We start from the raw sequence: 11,959 nt of genomic DNA on the forward strand, positions 1-11,959 counted from the left end.
CATTTCCTCGGCCTTGAAGTAGAATTTTCCCATGTGTAGTCATGGACTGGGATTCCTGGCTGGAGAAAAGGCAGGGAGGCATGAGAGCAGTATTCTCATGTGAAATTACGGACTGTGTAGTCACACCATTTACGTGTATGTTTACATGTGTTAGAGAGTGGCCACTTGGTGATAGCTCCCACCGGATCCTCCAGTCCAGCCAGAGCCGTTTGCACATCTTTTCTCATTTTAGCATCCCGGTATCTCACGGATCAAATGGGCCAATGTGGGAGACGTTACTTACACCCAGAAAAATTGGCAACCACAGTAACTCAGGGGTGTGTAGGTGGTAGGAATTCTCTTTTTTTCTTTCAGGGAGATGATTGTTAAACATTCATCAGTGTGCCTCTTGTAAGAAATGGCAGTTTTGACAAGGTTAGTCTCAAAAGTTAAATAAGGTGAGTTCGTGAGTGGCTTAGTAAGATGAGCTAGGGGCTTTGCATTTAAAATAAACTCCATGTATGATTTATACTGACGTGTGACACTTTGTAGGCAAAATCTCTATAGAAAAATGAAGCACTGTGAAGGGGTAACACATATTGAAACAGAAACTTGATTGTGAGGGCAAATGGTTATAAATTGTATTCGGAGAACTGCATTGGCAATGTTCAGAGTAAGAATGATCACATTTGGAAAAGACTTGGTGGTCCTGTCAGCAAAAATAAAATGTTCTCTGCTTCATAAGAATTCTGAGAGTCACTTCTACGATGTGAACATTTGTTGGTAGTGCTAACATTTTCCCCTGACAATCCTTCATTTCTCAGGTAACAACAGCTGAACACTGAGTCTATTCAATTATTTTTTTAAATGCTTTCTTTTTATGTTCCTTTTAGGAAACAAATGACCTGTGAAGTCCTTAACATAATAAGGAAATAATACTAAAGGGTAGAAGCAGCAAACTGGTAACTTCCTTTACATAGATAATCAATGACAATTATATGGGACTTGGTCGGTCTTAAAAAGCAGTAGTCAATGAAGGGGAGCTAGTTACTGAACTTAGCATTGCATGCATTCCAACCACACAATGCAAGTGGGAAGGAGAAATTAAAGAAAGAAGCAAAATTTTAGAATCTCAGGAAGAGAAGCAAAATTGTACATGTGCATAGGATTTGTTAATAGATAACGTCCTTGGTCAGGGAGATTGGCCATGCCTTTTGCATGCCTCTTCTTTGCTAACAACTGTCCTACAGGCTTCATGAGTGTTCCTTGGCTTGATGTTCTCGACAAGTGCATAATTCAGCTTATTCTTATAAACCATAGTTGGCAGATATAGAAATAGCCACGCAATATCAACAGACTGGTAAGTGACAGAAGCAGGACCCAAATCCAAGCGGCCATCATCCATTATCATCATCATCAGCAGCAGCAGCAGCAGCCCAGCAGAAGCAGTAGTAATATCAGTAGTTAGCAATGTAGATACTCAGGTCCCATGCCCCCGACTAGGTCTGTTGAATCAGGTAATCTAGGAAAAACCCACAAGCTGAATTCTAATAAGCATACTAGGTGACTCAGATACAAGCTTGATAAAGATAAAGTTTGAAAGCCACTGGCCTGTGCTATACTGTCTTTCCTTGTCAATCATTTCTAAAAGCTCTTACCATTACCATTATTATCACTTGGTGCCAGGGATTAAACTCAGGCTTCATACATGCTAAGGGTGCACTCTAATGCTGAGTGACACTTGGATCCCTCACAGTACCTATTGTTTCAGTGAAAATGACCTGCCATACTTAACATGTAGCTATATGCTGCATGCAATGAAGAGAGGGGTTGGGAAAGCTTCCTCTGTGGTGGGAAAGCAAATTCAGCCCAAATTTCTTTCTAGGATTCAACTATTTAAGGGAAGTGTCCAATACAATAAAGACTTTACCCTTTCCCACAAACCCAGGCCTCCTAAGATTATTTCATTGGCTGGGTTATTTAATAGTATGGGTTTGTAATCCTAGCTACAGAAAGTCTAGTCAGGAGGATTATAAGTGTAATTGCAGTCTCAGCTACAGAGTGAATTCAAAGCTGTGAAGGGGCCCCAAAATAGCTTGACCACACAGCAGCCATGACAGGCTTAGGGGCCTAGGCACAGCTTCTGTGACAGACTTACTGGCAGGCAACACCCAGATCCAGGGAAAGCCTTAAGCTGATACCACCCAGGGATCTACCCAGGGGTGAGGAAGTACCTGACATCCCAAACATTCCACCCTTTAGATAAGGTGGCCAGATGTCCTTGAGTCTAGCACACACCTATTTTTTGTTTTACAGATACCCCTAGACAATTGTCAGCCAATCAGGGTCCTGGACCCTGGGAATCCCCTTACCCCCAACCTCTGCTATGATAAATACTCTGCCCCACCTGAGTTCAGGGCTCCCTGCTCTCACCGCTGTGTTGGACAGACAGAGGGACCAAGCTCTGGAGCTTGAAATAAAGGCTCTTTGCTTTTACATTTGGGATTTGGTCTCCATGGTGGTCTTTTGGGGGGTCCCCGAGATCTGGGCATAACAAAAACCAGCCTGGACAACTGAGTCTTTCTCAAAATAAAATGTAAAGAGATATCTGGGAGATGTCAGAAAGCTGGAGCCAGACCTTGTCTTCTGGACATGACAGGACCCCTGCACTCAAGAACTCATAGCCGCTGCTGTTGCCTGCAGAAGGCCTGCTTAGATCAAGCCCCTTAGCATTCTAACGTAAGCGTGGAGTGGCTCAGGAGCTCCCACCTCTGACTGAGGAGCTGTTGATAGTTGATGACTTGGCAGAGGGAGAGTCTGTTTTCTTTAGGTGTGGCCACTGATAATTCAAGAATGTTGCAGCTGATGGCCCCATACTCATATGCATAAGGGCAGCACAAATTGGACTTGGTGAGTTAAAGTAAAGAAGACAGGAAGTTGGGAGGTGGTGGGGAAGTAGAGATGGAGCTAGAAGGAGGTAGGTGGAGGAGTGCAGAGTGAATATGACCACAATACACTATATAAATTCTCAAAGAATTACAAAACTACTATTTTTTTAAACAGGGAGGAGGTAGTATTCAAGGGTACTACTGCTTTCCACCAAACACTCAAGCCCCAATAGGTCTTGGTAAAGGGTTTAGTCAAACCCCTCTGCTTAGTACATGCCACAGAGGAGCCAACACCCCGGCCACATGTACGTTTTAAGGAGACGGTAAGTTGCTCAGCTGTCTGCATACTTAGGAACTATCTCAATTGGTACTTTCATTTTTACCTGTTTAAATATTCTAATTTTCATTGATATTTGAAATCTAAATTTAATCAGCAAATATTCATTGATCCCTTCCTAGATATCAAGAACTGTATCAGATATCAGAACTGTTGTTGAGTCAAGGATTACCTTACTCAGTTTGGTCACTGTACCAATGAAGAAGTACGTGCCTTCTGTTGAATAACTGAGAGGCCTTTTTTGGGTTATGTCCTGTTGGCATACCTGTCCCAGGAAAAGCAGAACAAGAGTCCTGTAGAACTGATCACAAGTTTAATAATATCAGCTGCTTCACAAAGGTTCTAACTGGGCATGGTAGTATACTCAAAATATCCCTGGCTCTCAGGTGGCTGAGACTGGAGGATTATGAGTTTGATCCAGTCTGAGTTACATACAAAAACAAAAGCAAAAACAAAAACAAAAACCAAACAAACAAAAAAGAAAAACCAAACCGTGGCCAGCCTAAGCCAAATAATGGAAGGGTAAGCCATTTAATGCAAAACTCTTCAAGGGTAATTTAACACAAGGCTCCTCTAGCCTTTCAGGAGCAAATTCTTGCCTCCTCACACTGTAAAAGAGAGAGAGAAGCATAAGGAATCTCAGGTCTGGGAGGACTTTGAGAAATTCCTGATTTTAAACCCTGTCTATCCTCTTTATCACAAGGCAGCTGAATCTTTCATTTCTCTTTCTCAGAAGACAGAGACACCACCATGGTGGGAAAAGTGCAGGCTCTGACTATGAAAAGCAAGAATAACTTCAGCAATGCTATTTTACAAACGTGTTTCTAAAACAAATATTGTCTAATCTTCCAGAACCTACCTACTCTAAGAAATGGGGCCATGCATGGTGTTGTCCATAATAGAAACCCTTTTCGATGTGGTCAAGCTGAGTTCAACTTCTGATGGAGAAATAAAATACCAGTGATACTTACATACTTATATGAGTGGATTGAAAAATAGCTAGAATGTGTATAAATAAGACTTTCCTTCTGTGCCAGAGGTGACTGTCCACTCAAGCCCAGGCTTTCCTTACACACTGCCATTGTGGCTGAGAAGTGTCTCTACAGAGAAATATCACAAAGCCCTGTAGCTGGGTGCATGGTCATTAGACTGCTCTACCCAATGGAATGGAAACTAAAAAGGCACAAGCCATGTCTAGGCCAAGTGTCTTTACCCTTGCCAGCAGCTGGAGACAAGCTTTAGGGCGAGGCAGAGGCACCCTGTGGAAGCACCTTCAGTCTGGAACACACATGTTGGACTGTTATGAACGACAAAAGCTATTCTGTCGGTAACCTAGGTGTTGACAAGTCTTCCATACGTCTCAAAATAACACATCTTTGAAGAAAGTATGACAGAACGGCGTTCTGAAAAACAACAGGTTGAGCTGTAGGAAGTCTTGAAGGGGAGTGGGAGCAGAAGACCTCTCTGAGGTGATGTACCACTGACAGTTGAGCTAAGTCGGCTGTGGTAACATCACAAGATGGGCTTTTCAAGTAGTGGGGCCATCAAGTATACCCTTCCCGAAGCAGGACAAAATTCAGCACACCAGCAGACAACAGCAGCCTCCTGTAACTGGAAAACAAGCAAGGAGAAGCACTCTGAGGTGAGCGCAGAGAAGGACCGTAGAGGCCCTGTGGTGAGGAGCTGGGATGTCATGCACTATAGTGGGGAGCTGCTGGTATTTTAAGATGGATAGAGACAGGGAATGGAATTCCTGGTTTAGAAAGAACACTGTTGTGTGGAAAATGGCTTTCCCCACTTAAGGCGGAACTGGAAGGAGTTTACTCTTAGAACAAAATCGAATCTTTTCAAGCCTCTGCTTTCCTGGGCCCAGAGCTGAGCCCACTCATTCTTTACTAGCCTTAGTCATTTTTTGTTTGTTTGTTACTTCTTTCTTTTGTTTCTCTCAGAACTTGTATCTATTTTAGTTTGCCTGGAATGCATTTCCTTCACAGGTTTGTTCCTCTCTTCCTCCTCCCTGACTTTCCTTCCCCTTCTATGTAACTTCCCTCGCTTTCTTCTCCCCACCCCCCATAGTGTCTCTCACTCCCAGACCTTTCCACATAATATTTTACTCCATCTTGGTCTTGTGTGGTCCCATCCATCACTCCAGTTTCAGCTTAGCTAGCAATTCATGCTAAAAGCTTTCATCTCTTTCTTAAGAATGAGTAGTACCATCTAGTCAATGTATCCAGATGCTATAGAGCTCTGAGGTTTATATTACCTTATGGTTTTCTATCTATTGGAATATAAATTGCACATCAGCAATTCCTTTCTATAGTGTCTACCACATATCCAGACATTTAACAAATAGTAGTTGGGTGAATATAGGCAAATATTGACTCCAGAGAACTTTCTTAAGGTTACAATTGAGAAAAGGACTCATCACCTGGCAGGCAAGAGGAAACGCAGTTGAAACAGGATAAGGCCAGTGATGAGTGGAGCAGATTGCTAAAATGGTCTCATGTTGTGTGGTCCCATCTCACTGGTTGTTGGTGGAAAAGTATATCTAACTTATTTCCAGGTAAAGTCAGGCTCATCATTGTCTCAAAGAAGAGTGCTCCTCATAAACCGGAGAGAAGTACATAAATATTAAATGATCTTTTAATCATCTAGAAACATAGCGTTGCTATTATTATAGACACTTGTGATAGACTCATTTTTCTGTCTGACAGGGGAAAACAGCTTGGGAATTTTCTTAAACATGCAGACATTCTTGTCTGGCAAATGTTTGGTGATAAAGGTCACTGTGAACTTATCGAGGAGCTCTGCGGGAAAGAAGCAGCATTTATTTATGTGTATTTATGTGCTTATTCACTGATGGCTTTGCTGAGGAAAGCTATATCGTCAAGTGCTCTAATTAAGAAATAATAATGTAATTGATTTTTTATGGATTATCTTCAATTGAGTCCCTTCCCGACAGCCACTCTCATTGACTACTCAGGATAATTGATGGCTTCTTAGCACAATGCCCCTGGCTGATTACAGAGCAGTTGACACATGCAGGACAACAGTCATGAGTGAGCTCTGTGCTCACAGTGGTGACCCCTAGAAAGGCAGAAAGCTGAAGTGGGAATGATGCTATCACTTCACCGAGTGGCACAGATTGAGTTCCTTGCATTTTTGCAAAATGAGAAGGTTGACCTAAATCAAGGGTTTAGGAAATAAAGACAAAAATTTAACAGAGCCCCTTCATCACACACACACATATTATGTGTGATGAGACATGTACTTAAAACAGGTCCACAGGGTAGCTGTAGTTGAGGTGAGTTTGGGAAGTGCAAACTTGGATTCAGATCTTCACCACTGACCTCAGAATAGCTCAGAGTCCCTTCATGGTGTGCTCCAAGGTACATCTTTAGGTCCCAGACTCTAGAACTCTGTGGTATGTTGACAAGGACCATCAATCTCAGCCTGGAGTGTATCCCACCATGGTCAAATCTGGGCATCAAACTTGGCTTAAATTTGGAACAGCTTCTCTGTCTGATTTGTTTATTTCAGTGTATGTGTCTGCACACGCGTATGTGTGTGTATGTGTGTGTGTGTACTTGTTCAAATATATGTGTGAGTTGACTCACAATTTCACAGGACTTGTTTTGTTTCAGCAGACTTTGTGTAGTTTTCAGTAGCCTGATTTATCCAGGAGGGCAGTTGACAACAGTGAATACTAGGCTGGACATTTACTAATTCATGTAGGAATTAAAGCTATAAATATCAACCAAGATCACAACATGTCTTCATGATGCCAGAACTCATACTTTTTACCTCATTGTTGATTTATCCTCATGTTCAAAATAGAAAGACCCAGCTATATTGCTTATGGAGGCACGTGATATACAGAGTCATTGAGAAACACTTGAGCCAAATTCTTTGAAGATGAAGGAATGGAATAATGGAATCAAGTTGTGTTTCTACAAGAGAATTTATACATAGTCTTTGTCTACAACTGTAGTTCCCAAGGATGGTTTTGTACCTACTCCAATCATGCATCTCAAAATGTCCGGGGACATTTTTTCTTGACATAGCTAGCTAGAGGTGAGAGGTGTTTGGTTACTGGCACACAGTGGACAGATAAAACTGTTAATCAACCTAAAATCCACAGGGAAGCCTCCACAACAAAGAAGTGTGTTCTCCAAGATGCCAGCCGAGCCAAGAACGACAAATGTTGAAATAGAGGTGCTCATAGTGTGAAAATAGACGTTTTTCTTTGTTGGTTTCCTGTTACTGTGATCAAATACCCTGACAAAAACAAATTAGAGGAGAAACAGTTTCAGGTTAAAGTCCATCATGAGGGGAAGTCAAGGCTGGGTGACTTGAAGCAGCTGGTCACATCCACGGACAAGAGTGGAGAGAGAATGAATGCATGCTTGCTTATGTTCAGCTTGTTTTCTTCACCCTTACACACTCCTAGATCTCAGCCAGTGGATGGCTTCACCCACAGTGGGAGGCTCTTCCCACCTCAATTATGTAGTGAAGGTATGCTCCCCTCCAGACATATCCCAATCTAATCTATATAAGCCTTCAATGAGACTCTAGTCTCAGGTGATTCTAGTTTGTGTCCAGTTGACAGTTAAAGTGAATCATCACAACATTAAAAAGTAAAACTGTTGGAAAAGCCAGTGTAGAAGCCTAGATATAATTTTAAACTTATTTGATTTCTGAGATTATTATTGCAACTCTGCTCCAAAGTTTCTCAGCCAGCTAATGGTGCCCTGATTAATAACTCTACTGGGAATGAATACCAATCCCTGTTTAAAAACAATGACATGTACAAGACACATTTCTCTGGATCATCTGGGGCAGAAGTTACTATTATTAGAGCTCCAGAAACACTATTTTTCAACTGATGTTTGATCTTGTTCATAAAATCTTCCAGACCCAGGGATCAAATATATCCATCCTATGAAGATAAGGAAATTTAAGTGTGCATTTATTTCAGGCTGGTTAAATGAAGCTTAGTATCTGTAGGAAGCCCTTCTTCCTCAAAGGTTCTCATGTTCTCAGCTTCACAGCCTGTAGCAAAAGCAACAGCAAATGAGATGAAGAGAAAGACCTTGAGAAAGGGTTATCATGGGAACCAAAGCAATCTCAAGTGCCCTGAAGAGACAGCAGAGGAGAGTAATGAGATAAGAGCAAGACTTGTCTCACTGCTGACTTGGGTGACAGAGGAAGAGGCTATAAGCCAAAGAATGCAGGTAGAAGCTGGAAAAGGCAAGGAAATAGAGCCTTCCCAGAGTCCAAAGAACAGAACACAGCATTGACAATGCTTTGATTTTAGCTTGCAGAGACCTATGTCAGCCTTCAAATGTAAAGAACTATAAATCAATAAACTAGTTTTGCTAAGCCATTGTATGAAGCCAGGTTCTCTTAGAGGAACAGAACTGAAAAAATATACATGTAATACAAAAAGGAATTTATTAGATCGACTTACAATAGGGGGTGGCAGTCCAGCAATGACTGTCAGCATGCTGGAGGGACTGAGGATCTGGCAGCTGCTTAGTCCATGAACCTGGACACCTCTGCAGTTCCAAACTAGTGCTGGAGAGCTGTTGGTGTTCAATCCTTACTGGAAGACCATGAAGATAGAGTCAAAGTCATTGGAGGGTGGCAGCAGCTGCTACAGTTGAGCAAGTTCAGTAAGAAAGAAGGCAGCCAGGGGATCCTGCCTCTTTCTCAGTCCTCTGGAGCAGTGAGCAGTGGTTCTCAGACACATATCAGATATTTATGATTCATAACAGTAGCAAAATTACAGTTATGCAGTAGCAACAAAGTAATTTTATAGTTGGGGGTCACCACAATACAAGGAACTCTATTAGAGGGTCACAGCATTAGAACGGTTGAGAACCACTTTTCTACAGGCAAGTGTCCCATGTTTTCCACTGGTTCTGAAGGATGATCCACTTAAGGCTATGCTGACACTGCAGGTATTAGTGACTAGGACGGGATCACCTATATGCATATTTTACTTTTTTATAGTCACAAGAAATGAAATCCATGCATGCATTTGGGCATGGTATAGTGGATGTTGGATGTAGTGACTGGGGCAATGCAGGGAATGAGGAAATATAAAGACCTTGTTCACTCACCTCTCCCACCTTCCTGATCTAATATTTTAGAGCAGCAGTGTCCAGAAAAATATTGAAGCAAGTCACACATGCTACATGCTAACTTTTAAAATTCATTTCGTGTGTGTATGTTTTGCCTGCATGTATGTCTGTGTACTGTGTGTGTGTGTGTGTGTGTGTGTGTGTGTGTGTGTGTGTGTGTGCGTGGTGCTTGAAGAGCCCAGAAGAAGGGGTTAGATCCTCTAGAATGGGAGTTACAGATGGTTGTGAGCACTGGGAATTGAATCTAGGTCTCTATAAGAGTAGCCAGTGTTCCTAACTGCTGAGCCATCTTTTCAGCCCCACACATGGAATTTTGAATGTCAATATAAAACATCAAGAAAGAGGCAAGATTCACTTTAATAATTTATCTGCCTTAATGTATCTAAGACATTATGATTTGAACAGTCAATATAAAATGTCTACAGTATTTCATATAAGATTTCACATTGAAGATTTGAAATCTGGTGAGCATCTGGCACTCAAGGAACACCTCAGATTGAACTAGACATGTTCCACCATTTATTCGCCCTGAGTGGCTGCCATGATAGACAGCGTGGCAGTAGAGTAAAGCTGAGGAAGACCTGCTTGAGTTGGAAGAGATTATCTTGGAGGAGAAAGTTGAAAGGTTTGTAGCTCTTGAAGTACTGCTACAGGAGCTAGCTGTCAAAGGCACTGCAAGGGGGATGGAGACAAGGTCTTCCCAGGTTCATTTGATCTCAGATGCAGAATCTGTTAAGGGTGGTGGAGATAATGTTTTGAGATGATCACTATAGTTGCCACATGCCCAATGTCTTCCCTCAGAGGGATAAAGACATCATGCTTCATTGGTGGTTCAAGGTAGGAACGTGGACTGAAGAACTTTGGTGTCTTCCACTTTCGCTGTTGGACTTTCGTTAGAGAAGAGCCTTCCATCCACTTCTAGAACATCATCTCTTGAAGGAACTAATCTAAATAGATGGACATACATAAGCAGACTAAGGATTTAATCATTTTCTCACCATAAAAAGTAGCAGATCACCAGTCAAAGGGATGTTTATTTTTTACCGTTATCCAGTGTGTGTATGTATATCACAGATCACATTTGAAAGTTAGAGGATGACTTTGGGAGTTATTTCTCCCCCTCCACCATGTATGTTTTGGGGATTGAAATCATCTCCTCTGGCTTGGTGCCAAGTGCCTTTACCTGCCAAACCATCTCTCAGTTTCCCAAGGGAATGTTTTCAGAATTTTGCAGTATTTTACTTTACAACACAGTACTAGGCACATAGTAGGTGACTTTTCTTGTCTGTAGAATGACATATCCGATTTCATACAAAGAAGATGAGTTTTAGTACCAGCTGAGAAGCTTTCAATGTGTCTGACTGATGGAATGTGAGCATGGCTGTCAAATGACATGGGGAATACACTAAAACAGCAAAATAAAACCCAACTGAGTCGACTGTGGCTGTTCTATTCATAGCCCCAGTGAGTGACGACAAACGTTTAGCGTTTACCACAGTCCAAATCAAAACCTCGAATGGTATGACCACAAAGGCTGGGAACTCTCCAGACAGTAGGCTAATGGACAAGATATATTTTTAATTACTGTTGGCATTTTGCTTGTACTTAATCCATTACACAGGAGCCAGGACCAAGCCTCTTCCTCCTAGTTTCTGACTTCATCTGCTGCTGGGGCTGAGCTTGGCCAGCAGCATTAGGTGTAAGGCCAACCACTAAGGGGGTGAGTGATTGACCTGGGTGACTTATCCATACCACAAAAGAAACCAAATGAGCACAAAGAAGCATGCAAGCAATGTCCTCAGATGTTCTTTGCTAATGTTTTCTGCCTATGAGGGTTCTTAGGCAAGATGCTGTATTGAATCCAGGCTAAGATCAAGCCTTTACCTTTACATTTCTCTTGATAACAGTGGATGAAAAGTTTTGTTGTCCCAAGGGCTAGTCCTAGGTGACAGAAGACTTGGAGTCAAATCTTTGCATTGGATACTATTTGAGCTAATTAACCTTTCTAAGTTCTCATTGCATTAATTTATAGATTCATGATTTTAAAGCACCATCCTGTTTGCCCCAATTTCATTCTGTGAGCTGACTGACAAGAACTACTACAGACAAGAAAGATAGTTGCCACAGCATACTTGAAATGTTTAAATGACTCTTATGATTGACATTGACCATAACAGCACCAGGTAGCAACTGTAAAAGGTGACAATGTCTCTTTGCCCATAGTGATTTTATGTTTATTTCTCTTTAAACATTTTTAAATTGTAGTTATTTATTTACGTGTGTGGTGGGGCCCATGTGCATCATGGTGCCCTTGTGGAAGTCAGAGGATAACTTGCAGAAATCGTTTTTTTCCTTTTACCTTCTGGATCCTGGGGATCAAACTCAGGTCACCAGGCTCAGTGACAAGCCTCTACCTGCTGAGCCCTCTTGAAGGCTCCTGGATTCTTCTTTTGAACTGACTTATCATCTCCCGACACTACACTGCCAGACATACTTTCCTGTTAAATATATACATACTTTTCCTTCCTCTCTGCTTGCTTACTTTCACTACAGAGTGACAATTTTCCTATTATTTTTATTTTGTATTTACCCTTTGCCCATTTCCCAAT

Source organism: Peromyscus eremicus, chromosome 16_21, assembly GCF_949786415.1.
Source record: "Peromyscus eremicus chromosome 16_21, PerEre_H2_v1, whole genome shotgun sequence".
Lineage (NCBI taxonomy): Eukaryota > Metazoa > Chordata > Mammalia > Rodentia > Cricetidae > Peromyscus > Peromyscus eremicus.